This window comes from Phyllostomus hastatus, unplaced genomic scaffold (genome assembly GCF_019186645.2).
Source record: "Phyllostomus hastatus isolate PE091 unplaced genomic scaffold, TTU_PhHast_1.1 phas_scaffold_39, whole genome shotgun sequence".
NCBI classification, from domain to species: domain Eukaryota; kingdom Metazoa; phylum Chordata; class Mammalia; order Chiroptera; family Phyllostomidae; genus Phyllostomus; species Phyllostomus hastatus.
In genome coordinates this window covers 36,582,280-36,601,664 of record NW_025334028.1, presented here as the reverse complement: position 1 = coordinate 36,601,664, position 19,385 = coordinate 36,582,280, and positions in this window count along the sequence as shown.

Sequence of the window (19,385 nt, the reverse complement as noted above, 5' to 3'; positions counted from 1 at the left end):
TGATTAAATTGCTGGTTAACTTGTTCATCATCTATGAAAACACTTCTGAATTATTTCAACCCAGTCACTTTTTTTATTGTTGTTCAAGTACAGTTATCTCCATTTCCCCCCACCACTGCCCCCTACCCCAGCCATCCCCACCTCCCTCTCCTGATCCTACCTGCCTTGGTTTTGTCTGTGTGTCCTTTATAGTTGTTCCAGAAAACCCAGTCACTTCTTTACTTCTCTTTTGGATGACCTCCCCACCTCTGACTTTCATCCCCTCCTCAGCAATAAATACAGATGGCAGTAAAAAAGAAAACAAACAATAGCTTTTAAAAGTTGAAAATGCCACCCATCATTCTGTTTCCTGGAGATTTTATAAATGATTTTTCAGGAATTCAATTGCTTGCCATCTATTGGATCAATCAAATACAAAATTTTTGTCTGAATGAAAAGAAACATTTTGGCTTGTCATCCAGGTATTTTGTCTACAAGATATCCAAAACAAAACTTAAAATAATATTTTAAGGTATGGAAAAAGTATTTTATGTGTTTCCATACATACAAATTCTAAAAAGACTGAAATAAGAAAAATAAGCAGAATTAGATCAATTCCTCAGGCACATGGTGCTGTAGTGTGACAAGATTTTGGGCTCTTGGACAGTTGGCTAAGAGTATATTTTCATAGCTGGTAACATGAATATTCACAACATATCAAACTCAAAAGTCCCACTGCTGAATGAGTCATCTTCTCCCCAATCCCGTTTTTCCTTGGATTGAGCAGATTTTTGACTAGCAGCTAGAAGGGCCCTTGCCCTGACAGAATGTGAGACTTGCAGAAATGGGCTCCACTTAGGGCCAGCAGGAAATCAAGTGCATCATTCCATGAGGAATATTTTGACTGGAGCATGTGCTTAAAACCAATCAGTGTTCCAGGCAAAGTGCCAACTAATTGGAGTCAGGAGCATGGAACTTAACACCAGGATGTCTTCCCTGATCTCCACAGTGGTCCGTAATAGTTCTTAAGGCTCTACTTTCTGAAAGAGAGAACTGAAAACATGATACAGAGCCCCAGTCTTACTAACCCTGGGACATTAAACAAGTTTTGAGGGCAGGAAAATTCACTCAGGAAACCAGGAAGTTTCCAATGAAAACAAGAGAGATTCTGAATATATAGAAGTAAACAGAAGTTCATTCATCAGTCAGAGTACAGACATTATGAGACTAAGCCCAATTATAAAGATTTCACATTAGATTGTGTACCCTTGGAGAGAGTGTATTGTTCTAAGAAAAGAAATGGCTTGGTTGAAGACAATGAGAAAGGATGGAATTGAGAACTATTTGGATTGAAATAAATAGAGTTTGGTAATTGATTGGACACCATGTTTTAGAGCTGAGGAGAACAGTAGGTTATATGAGTTTTTAATCTGGTAAAAACAAAAGTATGTATTACTTTATACAAACCTTCATGTTCTCTACTACCTTTTATCAGAAGGGCAATAAATATCTAAGCATTGTAATGATAGTTTGAGGTATGGACACAATTTTTGGGTGTAAGTCTGTCCTTTTTTTAAAAGATTTATGTGTTTGTTTGTTTGTTTGTTTAGAAAGCGGGGAAGGGAGGTGGAAAGAGAGGGGGAGGAACATTGGTTAACTGGTTGCTTCTTGCATGTGCCCTGTCCAGGGTCCTAACCCACAACACAGGCACCTGCCCTGGCTGGCAAAAGAACTGGTGATCTTTTGTTTTGTGGAATGACACCCAACCAACTTTTGTTTTGTGAGATGACACCCAATCAACAGTCACACCAGTCTGGGGCCCAAGTTGGTTCCTTTATGCACTGATAACGACTGACAAAAGTTCCGTTTGCAGAGGGGGCCACGTCGCCCTGCTGTGTGGAGACGCAGTCTGAGAAAAAGGTAGATGTGGGAGTACCTCCACACTCCTTCAGCAAGGTGGAAAGTTGGAGGTCATGCAGCACCCGCCCTTCTCCCTTCCCTAAGAAGGAACATATGAAAAATTCCCAAGTGTGTCGACTCATTTCTTACAAAGATTCTGGAACCTGCCCTTCCTTTCCACTGTCACCAACCTGATTTTGCTTTTCCCAGGATTAACCCATTCCTCACTGTGGACCCATCTTGTGTATCACTGTCAGATTTATGTTCTGAATATGCTACTGATATATTAGTTGCTGAAAAGCCATTAATCTTTTGTTTGGAAATTTTTAATCCATATTAGCAATCTATGTCACTATAATATTTCTGTTCTGTAAATATTTGCTCTTTTGATTTGATATCTCAGTGACAGGCACCTTTCCTGCAACATCCCAAAGGATGTCTCCAAGAGGTTTACTTGGATCAACACATGTACATATTCATGCAAAAGTAAAAAGTTCTCTTTTTTTATATCCTCTTGTAACAACATGTGGGTGTCTATCCAGCACCTCCATTAGAATAGACAATATCATTTCCTGTGGTGTTTCTCAGGTCAGCCCACTTCTATACCTAAATTAAATCACTATGATATCAGTCTTATGATGCTGGAAATGAAGTGGTTTAACAATGTAAGCTGCTTTGTGTGGCACCAATTCAATCTTTTCTTAATGAAAATCCTAATTCCAGGTGGTTTCTACAAAGAATGTATAAGCAATATTATGTTTCTGTATAAAATTATGTAAAAAACACTTGTAATTTTTAAAATTATATCTCAGTTGGTGTATTATATACAGAAGTTGGTGTAAAAGTGACTAAAGTTATAAAAATATATATATTCTTATAATTTTAATTATTTCATTTTAAAATAAAGACTTTATTTTCTCATATTTTTAAGTTAAATGATGTCTAAAATGATGTTTGAACTTGAGCATAGTAATACATGGCAATGATTGAATGAAGGGCAATGCACACTTTTAAAAACAGAATTTAGCCTCTTGACTGAATTTGGGCTAAATGCAATATTGAAGCCTTTTCTTGAGTGGTCAGTTTGGTGTTGAATTGTAATCTGCATTTTACAATTGTTGCCATGAGTGTGAAGAGGTAGAATAAAGAAGTTGTCAAAGTATAAAGATGCTTACTCTTCCACACACTTGTTCAGTGGGAATGTAGAGCTCTAAACAAATGTTTTAAACATTCTAACTAATTTTGTGATTTTACTACATGCTTTATTAGTGTTCAAGACTAGCAAGCTGTTTAAAAGATAAGTTTGTATTTATCTCCAGTGAAACAGTAAAGAATTATTGTTGGTAGAAAGGGGGGTATCATATAGGGGGTTAAAAATGGCAAAAATTATCACACCAAAGATGGCAAATAATCATATGAACAAGTGCTCAACATTATATGTCATTAGGGAGTTTCAAATAAAACTACAATGAGATACCATTATATACTTTTTGAAAATAAAAGAATGAATTATGACCAAAATCTGGAACACTAATAATACCAAATACTGGTGAGGATGTGGAGAAATAGGAACTTGTAGGCATTTCTGCTATGAAAAATACTACAGTTAACTTTGAAAGACAGTTTGGCAGCTTCTTTTAAATTATATTATATATATATATTATATTGCCATACAATCCAACAATGTGAACCTTGGTATTTACTCAGAGGAGTTAAAAACTATGTCTACACAAAAACCACACAAGGACATATACAGCAGCTGCATTAATAATTGGTAAAACCTAGAAGCAACTAAGATGTCCTTCCATAGGTGATGGGTGAGTGAACTGTAACACAGCCAGACAGTCATATATTATTCAGCACTAAAAAGAAATGAACTATCAAGCTATGAATAGACATGGTGGAAACTTAAATATATATTACTAAGCAGAAGAAGCCAAACAGAAAAGATTACATGCATATGTGTATTTCTAACTCTATGACACATCTGCAAAGGGCAAAACTATGGAAAAAGTCAGTGGTCACCAGGGAGGAGGGATGAATACTTGGAGCACAGAGAATTTTTAGGGCAATGAAATTATTCTGTATGATACTACATTGGGGGATACCCATCGTTACACATTTGTGAAAACCCATTGTTAAACAAAAACCTGTTTTTGAATACCCAGATTGAACCCTAATGTAAACTATGGATTTTGAGTGATAATGATAATGATGTTTTAACATCAGTCTGTTCTCTGTACCTGTGAGCCTGCTTTTGTTTTGTTTGTTAATTTATATTGCTCTTTAGATTCCATATATAGGTGAAATCATATGGTATTTGTTTTACTCTAACTGACTTATTTCATTTAACATAATGTGCTCTAGGTCCATCCATACTGTTGCAAAGGGTAATATTTCATTCTTTTTTATGGTTGATTAATATTCCATTGCATAAATACTTCACAGCTTTTTTGTCCACTCACCTGTTGATGGGCACTTGGGTTGCTTCCATATCTTAGCTGTTGTAAATAGCACTGCAATAAACATAAAGGGGATAATTTTAAAAGATTACCCCAAAATTATCTTTTGTCCAAAGATAATTATCAAAATTATCTTTTAATAATTTTGGAGGTGTTCTTTGGATATGTTTCCAGAAGTGAAATCACTGGATCATAAGGCAGTCTTAATTTTTTTTTTGAGGTAACTCCATACTCCTTTCCACAGTGGCCGTACCTGTCTGCATTCCAAACCAACAGTGTACTAAGGTGCCCGTTTCTCTGCATCCTCTCCAATGACTGCTTTTTGTTGATTTATTGATAATGGCCATTCTGACAGGTTTGAGATTATGTCTCATTGTGTTTTTAGTTTGCATTTCTCTGATGATTAGTCAAGTTCAGCACCTTTTCATATGCCTGTTGACCATTTCTATGACATCTTTGAAGAAGTGTTTATACAGGTCCTTTGCCCATTTTAAAATCAGATTGTTTGTTTTTTTGGTGTTGAATAATATGAATTCTTTATAAATTCTGGATATTAACCCCTTATCAGGTGTATCATTGGTGTAATAATGGTCTTTTAATGTAAGCTCATTGATTGTAAAAAATGTCTCTCTTGCGGGTGGTGCTGATAGTGGCAGAGGCTATGCATTCACAGGGGAAAGGGTAATCCAGGAAGTCTCTGCACCTTTCCCACAATTTTGCTATGAACCTAAAACTTCTCTAAAAATAAAGCCTATTTAAAAAATAGCACACTATATCAAAATGTCCTTGCTGTTATTAGATAAAAATACATGAAATGCTGTTTTTATTCACTGATTACATGACTTCTTTGCATCCAAATGTCCAATTACACACTTTTCAAAAAAATTTAAAATAGAAACCTATTTAAAAGTAGTTGTTAAAATAATTTTGTTACCAAATTTTTAAAGATTTTATCTAGTTTGCATTGAATACCTCGAGGACATTCAATTTATTTTCAACAGACTCCACTAGTTCTCAAGAACCTAGTCAGTATAATTGCAAAGGTCTGTTTTCCATATGACATCAAACATAATTTTCATTAGTGACCATGGTGGTTTGGGGCACATGCTGAAGATTAAATATACATAAAATTGTAAAATTTCATAAAAATGATTTCTTTTTTGTGTCATAAATTATTATTATTTCAAGTGCCATCTGTAATTTTGTAGACTAATGTAATACAGGGTGCTCTGTTGCTTTTTGAAAGCTAAACAGAGAAGAACTAGAGTTGCCAGCTGTGGGTGACTGGAGCCTTACATCTGCGTTCGACACATTTCCAGGAAAGATCTAGAGACTTTCGTGTGTAGCTCTCTTGTAAGAAGTCTTGACTGGCCCTGACTGGGGTGGCTCAGTTGGTCGCATGACTCAAAGAGAAAGGTCGCAGTTTGGATTTTTTGTCAGGGCACATGCCCAGGTTGCATGTTTGGTCCCCCATTGGGATGCAAGGGAGATAACCAATGGATGTTCCTCTCTCACACTGGTGTTTCTCTCCCTCCCTTGCTCCCTCCCTTCCTCCCTCTCTAAAAACAAATAAATAGAATGTTTTTTAAAAAGAAGACTGCACATTACCTCTTGATATCCCAGTGCTCTTACCCATAATAATAGTTATGGTTAATGGTTAATAAAATATTCAAATGAGCAAAGGATATTTGCAGTAGGCCAAAGGTGAATTTCCAAGTTTCGGCATATATTCATCCACACAAACTTGGTGTGCACTCTTATATGTTTTTGATGCAATGCCATTTTCAACGTCCAGGCTTTTCTCATCATCAAAGAATATTAGAAGGATGATTTAGCAATAGATATGGAGCTTCACGAATTTTAGATCCCTCCTACGGAGTGGATGATGTAGATTCCTTAAAGCCTTATTGCTTTCATGTCTATTTGCATCACAGGTCATTTTTGTTGTAAAAGCATCAGTCAACACCAGCCCACACCAGGCCAGCTAGTAAGTGACTCTGCTCTATTCCTATTCTAATTATTGTGATCAGAAGAGGAATCTATCACATACTCTCTCTGGTCTGACTCTGTATGTATGATGTTAGTGTTGTAACGAGTGAACTCCCTAAGGAGCATTCGGTCTCCTCAGCTCTAAGTCACAGGAAGTTATCAAAAAGTAGGATCTATACTTGATTCCCAAGTCTACCACAAGAGTTGGAAAAGGTGGGCTGTGTTTTTCAATACCATCATCCTTTATGATACTAAAAGATATATCTGAATGAGATATCTCTACATATTATGCTATTCAATAAGCCTTTTAACTTCACACAGTGTTATAGAACCAAATACTTCAATTAGCCCACATTTTGAAATATGTTTAAAACATATTTCTAAAAGCCTAAACATTGAATTCTTTTTTAATAGTGAGTATTTTTATTTTTAATTTTTTAAAATTTTATTTTAATTGTTGTTCAAGCACAATTTTCTATCTTTTACTCCCATCCCAGCCCACCCATCCAGCCTCCCCACCTCCCTCCCATTTCCACCCCACCTATTTTTTGTCCATGTGTCTTATACTTGTTCCTGTAAACCCTTCCCCTTTTCCCCTGAAATTCCCTCCCCTCTTCCCTCTGGACATTGAACATTGAATTCTTAAATGTTGTTTTACAATATTTTATAGAAAGAAAATTTTCCAGATTACTTATTTATTATATGAGGGGGGACTCCCAAAAAATAAGAATTACTTTCTGGAGTGTGGGCCTTGTAGTACAGGCTTCACCCACTAGGTGAGTGTCCTAGGAACCCATCTGTATCAGTATATCAGCTGGCATCATGTGAGAGGCTGCATTCAGCTTCAGAGAATTTTTTTTTAAGACTCTTTCAATATGTTTGCCCATTTCATGATGGCTGATTGACTCGTGCACCTGCCCACACTGCACTGAGCTCTGAGTGTTCAGCAGTTTTTGACCTCAAATGGCATGACCCCCATTCCTATTCACTTGAGCTCACCCTGAGTGACTCTTTTTGTTTCCCTGGGTGGAAATGTTTCCCATATGGAAAAGGTGGAACAGACAAAAGGCAGAAGTACTAAAAGGCATAAAAATTGAGGAGTACAAACTGTTTTGAGCAGTGGAAAAAGCATCTCAATAGATATATTCCATCAAATAGAGAGTACTTTGAAGGTGACTAAAGTTTAAACATGTAAGAATGAATACACAATTTTTTATAAGTAAATTCTGTTTTTGACTCTCCTTCATACTTTATTAATTCTGAAACATGTCATATATTTCAAACATATCACAGTCAAAAGTAGTACGTAATAGAAATATGGTTTTAAGAAGAAAATAAGACCAGATATCCATGTAGTCACCATACAGCTTTAGAAACAGAGTCTTACCAGGATTTTGAAGCCTTGGTGATATACCTAAACATCCTCTTCTGAGGTGACAAATGCATCCTATAGATTGTGTGTATTATCATTATTCTGCTTTTCATTAAACGTTTACCTCATATGTATCCCAACATAATATATTATTTCTTTTGCATATATATAAATTTGAAAAACAGAATCATGCAGTATTTCCCTTTTTGTAATTCACTTGTTAAATATTCTTGATCATATTTGGGGAAGTTACCTTCGTGGGTGCCTGTGCCCAGTTCTTTCATACTCATAATGGTCCGCTGTAAAATTATAATTAGTGTTCATTTTTCTATCAGTGGATATTTGGGTTGTTTTGATTTTTTTGTCATACAAATAAAACTTAAATGACTTATAACTCATATGTGCAAGCTACCTTTATGATAGGTCACGGAAGCATAAATCTTATTTCTTTAAACACATCTCTAAATTCAACAGGAAATGCAAATAGTTTCTTAAAAGTTGTGCCAATATACTTCCACCGGTGAACAAGGCTTGATGTTGTCAGATTTGTTTTTAATTCCCAAGCTGGTGTTTGTAATATTATATTTCATCGGGGTTGTATCTGAATTTTACTGATGATTAATAAACCTGAGCATCTTATAAGATGACCATTGCGTGTGTGTGTGTGTGTGTGTGTGTGTACGTACGTACTTACGTACATATATCTTTTTTTGGTAAGTTTCCTTTTTTGGTTTTCTACCTATTTTCTTTTAGGTTTTTCTCTCTATTTCCACAATATTTATTCTAAAAGTTTAAAAATTTGTTCTTCATGGTCATGTCTTTAATGCATCTAAAACAGATTTTGGGGGGCATGGCATAAAATAGATCTAATAATTTTCTATTTAGATAAGCAGTTATTAGCATGCTATTTAATAGCTCAGATTTTCCCTGGTAAACTGCAGTGTCAGCTGGCCTAGGTCTCTCTGTATACCTAGGTCTATTTCTGAGCTCTGTTTTTCTTCATGGTGCATTTGTCTGTTCTTGAATTCTTCCAATCATTATTACTTTCTATTAATTACTGATTTCCAGTGAAGTGAGGCACCCCTTTACTTCAACCTGGTTTCTTCAGAAGTATACTGTATACATTTCCATATAAAGTGACAAACAGCTGGAACAACTTATGAAACAATGAGTGGAATTTTAGTAGAATTAAACTGGCTCTGTGGAACAATTTGGAGATAATTGAAATTTAAATGGGATTGAATTTATATAATATGACAAAACTCTCCATGTATTAGATATTTTCAAGGATTTTTAATTTTGTATTATTGTAATTTACATAATGTTTCTCCATTAATAAGGTGACTATTTGACTTATTTCTGGTCATTTAGTGATGTAATAGATTACATTACTTGTTTCATTAATTATTTTTCCAATGCTGTAAAACTTGCTGGGGTGATCCTACATTGTTTTTTGATTTACTTATGAGAATGGACACCAATTTTTCTTACTTTTGATATTGCATTTTTCTGGTTGTTATAATAAAGCATCATTTATCTTAAAATATTTTCAGAATATTTTCTTTTTCTATTTTCTTGAAAGATTTCTGTAAGTGGAATTGTTTTCTGCATGTTTGGTAGATTTCACAATATTCTCTGAGATTAGTTTCTTGGTGGAAATATTGTGAATTACTGAGTTAATTTGTTAATGATGCAGGAATACCTATGCTTTTATCTCTTCTTGAGATATTGTTTTGTCAGAATGATTTTAAATATCTAGTTGTTTGCTTACTTATTCATATTTTTATCACTTCCTAACTGGATTGTTTTTGTGTTTTGTAGATGTTTTATATATCTTCTGTAAAGAGCATATGGCTGGATATTTTTAATCAAGCCTGCTAGTTTTTATTTTAATTGGATGATTCAGTTCTTTTGCATTTATGGTTTTTTACTGTATTGGGTTGTCCAAAAAGTTTGTTTGTTTTTTTCTGTAAGATGGCTCTAGTAGCACTTAGTTGTCTTTAACTTCATTCGAAACAGTTTTGTTAGATTGTAATGAGACAGCTGTCATATCAGTGTGCATTTAAACAAATAAAAAAACATCAAAATTGCTAAATTTTTGTGTGGCCATTTTACTATTAAAGATGAAAGAAAATACACATTTTTGGCATTTTATGCTTCATTATTTCAAGAAAAGTAAAAATGAAACTGAAATACACAAAAAAGATTTGTGCAATGTGTGGAGAAAGTACTGTGACTGACCGAAAGAGTAAAAAGTGGTTTGCAAAGTTTTGTGCTACAGATTTCTCTCTGGAGGTTACTCCATGGTGAGACAGACCAGCTGAAGTTGACAATGGTCAAACAAAGACATTAACTGACAACAGCCATATGGGAGACAGCTGACATACTCAAAATAGCCAAATCAATAAAGTTATTGGTGAAAATGAAAATGTGTTTTTATTTTACAAAAAAAAATAAATGAACTTTTTGGCTAACCTAATATATTTAGATTACCATATTTTAAAGACTGTAAGATGCATCGGACCATAAGACACACCTAGGTTTTAGAGGAGGGAAATAAAAAAAATTTTGAAGCAAAAAAATGTAGTAAAATATATAATAACCTATAACCCTGCTCCACTGCCCCCCACAACAAGCCAGGTAGGCTACATTCAGACTATAAGATGCACCTTCATTTTCCTCCCAAATTTGGGGGGGGGGGTGCGTCTTATACTCCAAAAAATATGATATTTGTACTATTTCATTTCTGCTTTTTCTGTACTTTATTTCATGCAGCCATTGCATGACTTGTTTGAGGAATCTGTTTTAATCATTTTTATCTACCCTCTTAAAAGTTATAAATTATAAATTCAATTTCTATTTGTTTAAAGTTGCCACAGAAATTTTAACATGTGCATTTTGCTTAATGATGTCAACATTTAATCATAAGTAACACCACACTCTCAAATAATATAAGAAACCTACATTATTTTAAACTGTGGTCAGCTTTTGCAACTATTTTTTCAAGTAGTGTGGTCTTATTCTAATGACACAAATTAAACATTATTTTATTGCTTCATACTAGCAGAGATTTTTAAACCATTCACACAGTCTTAATTTCATCACTCCCTCACATCCTGTATTCCCAGTGTGCACCTGGAGTCCTTCTCCTTGTTTCTGAAGTATAATCTTTAAACGTTTCTATATCAAGCTTGTTAGTGATAAGCTCAATTTTTGTTTGAAAAAAATATATTTATTTTGTCCTCAATCTTGTTCACTAGGTATAAAATTCCACGTGAAAAGTTAATTTTTCTCAGCACTAACTGCACTCTGGCATTAAATGTTATTGATAAGAAGTGCTCTATCCGTTGAATTGCCATTCCTCTGTGGGTAACTTGTTGCTTACATTATTCTAGAATATAAAGCATCTTCACTGCCTTTGTGGCTATGTGGTTTGCCAACAAGGTTTACAGGTCAGGAGTTCAGTGGGCTCCCCCGATTTGCATTTCAAAAAGTGATCAGCAATTGTCTCTTGGAACCTTGCATCTCCCCAAGGTCCCAGCTCTCTCTTTCTGAAGTCCAATTTAATGTTACAGAGGAAACCCCAAAAAGACCAGAATTATCTTCTGGAAGGTGGGCTGCTTGTAGTACAGGCTTTCCCAGGTAGGTGAGTGCTCTAGGAACCTGTCTGTATCAGTCTACCAGCTGGTGTTGATGTGAGAGGCTCTGTTTGGCTTCAGTGAATTTTTCTGAAGACTCCTTCAATGCCTTTGTCCATTTCATGGTGGGTAATTTATGAGCACACCTGCCCATATCCTGCTGAGTGTTCAGCAGTTTTGACCAAAAATGGCATGACTCCCATGTCCTACCATCCCTATTCACCCAACCTTGCCCCAAGCAATTTTTTTATATTTTCCCCCAGATGAAAAAAGTCACTAAAGGGAAACGTTTTGCCAGGTGAAATAAAAAAAGGCAGAAGCACTAAAAGACATCAACATTGAGGAGTTCAAAAACTGGTTTGAGTAGTGGGAAAATGTATCAATAAGTGTTTTGCATCAAATGGAGAGTACTTTAAAGTGACTGAAGTTTAAACATGTAAGAATAAGTAGACAATTTTTTATAAATAAATTCTTTTTTTTTTGGTTCCTCCCTCATATGTTACATGTTCTCAGTCCATCATCCATGTTACTATACCTTTCCTTTCTTACAATATCTCCACTTTCATTTTTCTGGTGTACATTCTAAGATTTCTTTTTTTAGATACGCTTACCCGTCCACGGAGTTTGTTTGTTTAGAGTGATGCATGCTTGGTTTTGAAGTCAATTAACTATATTGCTTTTAATCTCAGTGACTTTTATTTGTAAAATTTCTCTAGGCTCTTTTTAAAATCTGGTTCATCATTTTAGCAGCCTCTTATACTTTGCTTAAATTTTTTAACATCTATATTTTTATACTTATTTTAAACTTCTTTCTTTTATATATTTATGTTGGAAAATTAAAATACTTTTAGTGTTTGGAGTCAGGTATGTTATATGTTTTCCCCAGAGCTTTAGGGTGATTTCCTCTATAGAGAATTTGGGTTTGCTTCTTCCAGCTCCCTGTACTATATATGGTTCTAACCAGGGCCTATTTTACATTAAAATCACATATTTCTTTCAGCCTGTCAAGTGCCTTACACAAAGGCCAGCTGGTGGGGATGGGGTTTTTGTCCTTGCTGTTACTAGAACCAAGACCTGGAGGAGCAGCTTTCCCTGAAGTCTCCACTTTCTTTTTGTGTTTTGTATACCCACTAAATATGTCACTCTTCAGGTATCCCAGATGAATGAATGCACAGGGGAGTGAGGAGGAAGGGGTGCTGAGCTTTCTCCTCACTTTGCCGACACCTTAGGCTGTCTCCCACCCCCATGCTTATCCCTGCTTGCCCTCCCAGGCCACAGGGTCTGATGGTACTTAGAGCAGCAGCTCTTGGTTCAGTGCTGCCCCATCTCTTGGAACTCACGCTCTCTCACTATCATGGGACCTATGTCATGTGTTAATAAAGGTGTTTAAGAAAATATAATCTAGCATGTTTATTTTTCTAGATCTCTCTCTCTGTCCGCCTCTCTCCCTCTCCTTCACCCTCCCTTTTCTCCATTCTCATCTGTCTTCCTCATGTATAAATATAAATAAAATCCTTAGTATTTTAATTAGATGCTTTTTTGAATGTTTCTGTGAGTTTTTCATCAGAATAAGAATAAAGTCTGTAATTTTCAATAAAATTTAGTGTTATTTTTAATTAATTTATCCTAAATATGATTTTGGCAGGCTATAGCTACTATTTTAAATTTTGTGCACATTATATACATCTGGATTTCATATTTCTTTTTTTTACCCATTTTTCAAAAAAGGAATCTCAGGCATACACGGAAATGACAGGAGCATTTGCTTGTGTTAATACTATTACACTAATATTCCAAAACCTTTGCAGTTGCTATCAGATCAGACTATTTTTTATTAAATTAAGATAAAAATAATATAGAAACTCTATTTTTACTTTCTAAGGAATATTTTGTATAATCAGCACTATAGACTATATTCTGTTGCACTTATTTCTATATATGTGCACCCACATACAACCTCACATTTTTCTAAAGTACTGATTTTATGTTATCCTAGAATATATTGATATAAACATTTCACATTATTTTATATAATTACTGAAGCATTCTAAACATGCCAAAAACACAGAAAATAGTATTAGACATTCTTACGTATCCTGCACCAACATTAAACCGATACCAACAGTTTGCTTTATTTCCCTCACACGTGCCACACACTGTTTCCCTACCTCTCTGTTTTTATATTTTTGTATCTCTCTTAAGAAACAAAACTAAAAAGATACAGCTGAAATTTCACATGATCCTTTCACTCCTGTTTCACCTCAGTGTTTCAAAAACTTACATACATTTTATTCTTGTTTATAAGTTCTTGCAACTTTGCTTTCTCCACTATACTTTAAAATTGTGAGGGTTTAGCTATGCAAGTATAGATTCAGTTTAGCTGATGTTTGAAATGCCACTGTATGAATAAACCAAGCTATTATGTATGCACCTTTTAAGTGACAATTCAGTGGTTTCCCCTTTTGCAAGATTTCAAACACTGCTACAAAATTTCTGTACGTGTAAACTAGTGAATATGTATGACATGATTCTCTAAGGTCCATAATTAACCTAAAGAGTGACTGGTTTAGAATACGTGCATTTTAACTTTACTGGGTATTGCAATATTGCTATATAAAACTATCGTGCCAGTTTTCACACCCTGAAACAATCAGTGTACATACTGATTTCCTTCACTTGAGCCAAGAGTTGTCAGATTTATTAATCTATGCTTGCAATTTGGTATTTAGTCCCATTTCACTATGGGCTTATTTATATTCTCTGAGTACTAAGCAAGTGGAGCACCACCTTTTATGAGCTTATTAGCAATTCCATTTTTTAAAAAAATTCATGACTCTCCTTTTAATCTATTTTCTTAGAGTTTTTTTTCTGTGTAAGTATAGTAGTTCAGTACAGTCTGTACAATAATCTTATATAGTTGTGTGACTTATACTATTCTTAACTGCCCCCTGTCTATTTTGTACCTACCATTTATGCTTCTTATTTCCTGTACATTTTCTCCCATTTTCCCCTGAGCCCTCTTGCTGATAACCCTCATGTGTTCTCCATTTTCTTTTCCTGTTCTAGTTGTTTGCTTAGTTTGTTTTTGTTTTTGTTATTTTAGGTTCAGTTGTTGATAGTTGGCTTGTTGTCATTTTACTTTTCATAGTTTTGATCTTCTTCTTTTTCTTAGGTAAGAACCTTTAACATTTTATATAATAAGGGCTTGACGATGATGAACTCCTTTAACTTGACCTTATCTGAGAAGCACTTTATCTGCCCTTCCATTCTAAATGATAGCTTTGCTGGATAGAGTAATCTTGGATGTAGGTCCTTGCCTTTCATGACTTGAAATACTTTTTTCCAGCCCCTTCTTGCCTTTAAAGTTTCTTTTGAGAAATCAGCTGATAATCTTATGGAAATGTCTTTGTAGGTAAATGTCTCCTTTTCTCTTGCTGCTTTTAAGATTCTCTCCTTATCTTTATTTAATCTTGGGTAATGTAATTATGATGTGCCTTGGTATATGCTTCCTTGGGTCCAACTTCTTTGGGACTCTCTGAGCTTCCTGGACTTCCTGGAAGTCTATTTCCATTACCAGATTGTGGGAGGTTCTCCTTCATTATTTTTTTCAAATAAGTTTTCAATTTCTTGCTCTTCCTCTTCTCCTTCTGGCATGCCTATGATTCGGATGTTGGAAGTTTAAAGATGTCCTGGAGGTTCTTAAGCCTCTCCTCATTTTTTTGAATTCTTGTTTCTTCATTCTGTTTTGGTTGAATGTTATTTCTTCCTTGTGTTCCAAACTGTTAATTTGAGTCCTGGTTTCCTTCCTATCACTGTTGGTTCCCTGTATATTTTTCTTTATTTCACTTTGCACAGCCTTCATTTTTTCATTTAATTTGTGACCAAATTCAACCAATTTTGTGAGCATCCTGATTACCAGTGTTTTGAACTCTGCATCTGAAAGGTTGCCTATCTCTTCATTGCTTTGGAGCTTTGATCTGTTCTTTCATTCAGCCATTTTTTTTTTGTCTCAACATGCTGGTTAAGTAGTAAGGAGAGGAACCTTAGGTGTGGCAAGCCACGGAGGTGGGATGCAGGGCAAGCAAGCTGCAGAGCTGCAATGTGGCACTGTATGTAAGGGAGGGGTCCAAGAGGGAACAATGTCATTTGCTTGGCTCTCGTTGGCTTTCAGTCACTTCCTTCGCCACCCCCAAGTAAATTGGGCCCTTCTGGTGCTGATTTCTGGGAGGGTGAACTTGTGTATGTTTTAGGACCCTGTGGGTCTCTCCAATGAACCCTCTTGTGAGGCTGGGAGTTTCTCCTACCATCTCAACCCCCACAGGTTTTTACAGTCAGAGGCTTTGAGACTTTATTTCCCCATGCTGGAACCCTGGGTTGTGTGGTCTTGTCTCACTCCCCAGTTGTTCCTCCCAGTTTATCCACACACAAATGTGGGACAGCCAGGTCCATCAGCCACAGCCTCATCCACTCATGTCTTCCAGCCAGCACCTTTCCCTTTTCCACCCCTCTTACTGTCTTGATGAATGTTTCTTCTTTAACTCCTTGGTTGTCAGACTTCCGTACTGTTCAATTTTCTGTCAGTTCTGGTTGTTTTTGTTTTTAAATTTGGTGTTGTTCTTCTTTAGGTTGTGCGAGGAGGCACAGTGTATCTACCTATACCTCCATCTTGGCCAGAAGTCTGTACTGTTACTTTATAATCATTATAATTTTTATGTTTACATTGATACCTTCAGTGTATTTGGATTTTATTTCTCTGTAGGTCGTGAGGTACTAGTGTTTGTGAATGCTATGCATTTGTGCACTGCCACAATGGATAAAATTCTCTTATTAGTTCTCATATTTTTTCTAGAACTTATTTTTAATTTTGTAAGTATAAAATCATACAGTTGGTAAGATATTAAGATTTTACTATTTTTGCCTAATCTACATAACTGTTAGCTCATTTGGGTATATTATTGAATTTTCTAGAACCTCCAGTGATGTTCAATAGAAGCTCAGGTAATGGACTTGATGACTTGTGTCATTACCGACTTATAATTGAAATGATTCTAACATTTTACCATTAAGTATGACAGTTACTGGAGGCTTGGAATGAAACATCAGTGAGGTAAGGAAAACAATCTTTTCTAGTCATTCTCCCTCAAAAGCTTCTGGGAACACCATTCCTCTCACCATATATAGGTGGTAAATTTTATCAAAGATTTAATCATATAAGTTTACCATATTTTCATCTTCTGAATCTACCAATTAGCTTGTTGATACAAAAGGGGGTTTGTTGCTGTTGCTTTTTGTGTCGGTTAGGGATTCAGAGACTCTGCAAACTAAAAGTCATTCAGATGTTACATTACTTTAAATACCTAACTGTCAGTTTACTGAAATGAAAAAGTCAAACTTTTAAGCATGATCTTAAGATATATTTATAGCTTAATTAATTAAATACCTTTAAGCATTTCAAGTGATGTTTATAAATGTAATATATTCAAATTTATTTTAATCATCTCAATTACCTGATCTACTTGCATTACTAAGTTCACAGGTAGATATTAAAAATCTAACAAATTAATATAGGTGGCAATTTTTACTTTTTATTTTTTTAAGATTTTATTTATTTTTAGAGAGAGGGGAAGGGAGAAAGAAAGAGAGGGAGAGAAACATCAATGTGTGGTTGCCTCTTGCGTGTGCCTTGCTGGGGACCTGACATGCAATCCAGGCATGTGCCCTGACTGGTAATCAAACTGCAACCCTTTGGTTCGCAGGCCTGCACTCAATCCACTGAGCCACACCAGCCAGGCCTAGGTGACAATTTTTAATTTTTGTGCTGTTTCAATACCATTTACAAATGTAACAAAATTTCAAAACTTAACAAATTAAAAATGTTCTCTTACATTATTTTGAACTGGAGTTAAAATGTAAGTCTGTTTTGTATTTTAATACATCAACAGATGACTTTAAATACTTAATATGTACATGAGTTTTTAAAAATGATTGATTCCACAATTTAATTCATTTCATCTCTATATTTATAATATAATTACTCAGGGTAGATATAGGTACTTAAGCATTACGAGAAAATTTGTGTTGTCTTAAATAATTACGGGGCTATTTTTCCAAGAGAATTGTGGTCATTACCCCAGACTGAGGCAGTCTAAGGTTAGACTCGGAGCTGTGGATATCCAGAGTTATCTATCCTACCCCTGGTACTCTAACAGTAAGCCCTTTTATTGTAATGATGTATTGTATCATAGGCAGGGTCTGTAGTTTAGCCTAATCTCCAAGTCTGAGTTATAACATTTCAAAAACAGTAAGTTGCCACTCAATTGGATGATCGCTTCTGTCTGAGTTTTCCATGTGCTTCTGGCCACTGGGACCACAAATATTATAAGTCAGTGTTATTTAATGAATGTGGGTTGTCTTGTGGCTCTGACTTGCTGTCCCATTTACTTTGGTTATTCTATGAGAGTGGAAACATCAATTGATGGTATTTCTACTATTGACCCATATTTAATTGAATGGTATCTGTATCATTATGTTGTATCATCATTTTTTAAACATTTTTGGAATCAGTGTGCCAATACTTTATATAAGATTTCTTCCATTTATATTTAAAAGTGAGATTGGTTTAGAAATTTCCTTGTACTTACCACCCTTCCTTGTTTGAAATTAAGGTCATTTTAGCCTTATTTCATGAGTTAGAGAAATTTTCTTCCTTTTTTTTCTGTTTCACTTGTGCAATTTATATAAAATTGGGACTATATTCTTTAAGGTTTGGGAAACGTTGTTTATGTACATATGTTTTTTTTTGTTTTACTATGGGTACATTTTTTCCTACTCATTTAAATTACATTGGGTTGGCATCCCTTTTATTTTTCTATTTCTTCCTTTATTTGTATAATTTATGTATTTCTGAAGTTGTCTATTTTATGTAAAATTTTAAGTTTATTGATGTAACATTCACACAAAGTGTACTTTTATATTTTAACTAAGTGTGAATTATATGACATTATATAACTTCTCTTGTTATTTATGTATACATTTGCTTTATTTTTATTCTTTAAAGTTTTAAAGGTTTGTCTATTTTTTAAACTTTATAAAGAAAAAAAGCCCAGTTTTCTGACTCTATCTAGTGTTACTCTCTTTTCTATTTTACTAATATTGTGCTCATACTTATTACACTAAACATTCTGGAATTTGGGGGTTATTTATGATTAATTTGAAACTTTTTTCCATTGGAAGTTTTCCTTAACAATTTTGCTAGTCTTGTTTTCTAATATATGCATTTATGTCATCTTATTTTTCTGCAAATAAAAATTTAGCTATATTATACAAGATAATTTTTAGGAAGTGGTTGCATTTTTTGCTATTATCTCATTATCACTATAATAGTATGCCTTGATTACTGTATTATTTAGGAAAATTTTGTAACTTCCAAATTATTATTGTTATTTTTATTATTATTTTGATTTCTTCTACTAAGAAATCTACATTTACACTAGAAATTGCTGCTGTCTGGGTAGTATCTCTTTTTTTCTTTATCATTTCACTTTCAATGGAGAAATTCTCCTTGGCTTGGTTTTTTTTCTCATCCCCATTCCCTCTATTCTAGCTTTCCAGAACTCCCGTTGGCTTAATGTTAAACATTTTCATTGTCTCATGTGCATGTTCCTCTCTTTCACTGTCCTCCTACCTACATTTTTTGGCACAATTCCACATTGTTTCCCTGGTTATGTTCTTACAAGGTTTTCTAAGTATATTATACCTGTTTTAAAGTCTACCTATTAATTTTTAATTTCAACAACTGTATATTTTTATTTCTTTAAATTTTAGCAGGTTTCACTATTTCTTTAAATTTTAGCAGGTTTCACTTATTCTTTTGCATTGTCTTATTTTTTCCCTGAGGCTTTCATCATATTTATGCTTTGGAGCATTTTAATTGTATTCCTGTAAAAATAGTTTTTTAGGTTTCCATTCATTGTTATTCCAAGTCATTGAGTTTAAGACTTTCTTTGGGTTCTGCATGGTGGCACTCACAGCTGTTGAGCCATGTAA